The sequence below is a fragment of the Cucurbita moschata genome, unplaced genomic scaffold (genome assembly GCF_002738365.1).
Source record: "Cucurbita moschata cultivar Rifu unplaced genomic scaffold, Cmos_1.0 Cmo_Scf00023, whole genome shotgun sequence".
Classification (NCBI taxonomy): Eukaryota; Viridiplantae; Streptophyta; class Magnoliopsida; order Cucurbitales; family Cucurbitaceae; genus Cucurbita; species Cucurbita moschata.
Genome location: NW_019268539.1, coordinates 654,275 through 654,850, shown reverse-complemented (window position 1 = coordinate 654,850; position 576 = coordinate 654,275). Strand labels below are relative to the sequence as shown.

The window sequence follows — 576 nt, the reverse complement described above, 5'->3', positions numbered from 1 at the left end:
GAAGATGATTGGCTCGGGTAAACAATTTGGAGGTCTCTATCATATTTCTTCATCTCCAATCAAGTCTTCAGCTCATCAAGTATCTCAGTCATCTGATTTGTGGCATTTACGCCTAGGTCATCCTTCCTTTTCTCGTTTTAAATTTCTAGCTGATCAATTGCATCTTAATAATACGAGTTATTCTCATAATTGCAGTATCTGCCCGTTAGCAAAACAAACTAGGTTGTCTTTCCCAAGAAGTTCAATAACAACCCATTCTGCTTTTGATCTGATACATTGTGATGTTTGGGGACCACATAAAATTCCTACCCATTCTGGTTTGCGTTTTTTTCTCACTATTGTTGATGATTTTACTCGATGTACTTGGGTTTTTTTAATGCAACATAAGTCAGAAGTACATCATTTGTTGATGAACTTTGTTAAATTCGTTCAAACTCAATTTCATACTACTATCAAGATAGTTCGATCAGACAATGGGACTGAGTTCCTATCTTTGCAATCATTCTTTACTTCTTGTGGTATTGAATTTCAGCGCACTTGTGTCTATACTCCACAACAAAATGGAGTCGTAGAACG

At 36.3% G+C, this 576-nt stretch overlaps 1 long non-coding RNA gene across 1 annotated transcript in view; it reads right to left on the bottom strand.

Annotated features, from left to right (window-relative positions):
• Positions 1 to 576, bottom strand: part of LOC111460399 — a 5,821-nt gene that overhangs the window by 1,016 nt on the left and 4,229 nt on the right. The window lies entirely within an intron of this gene.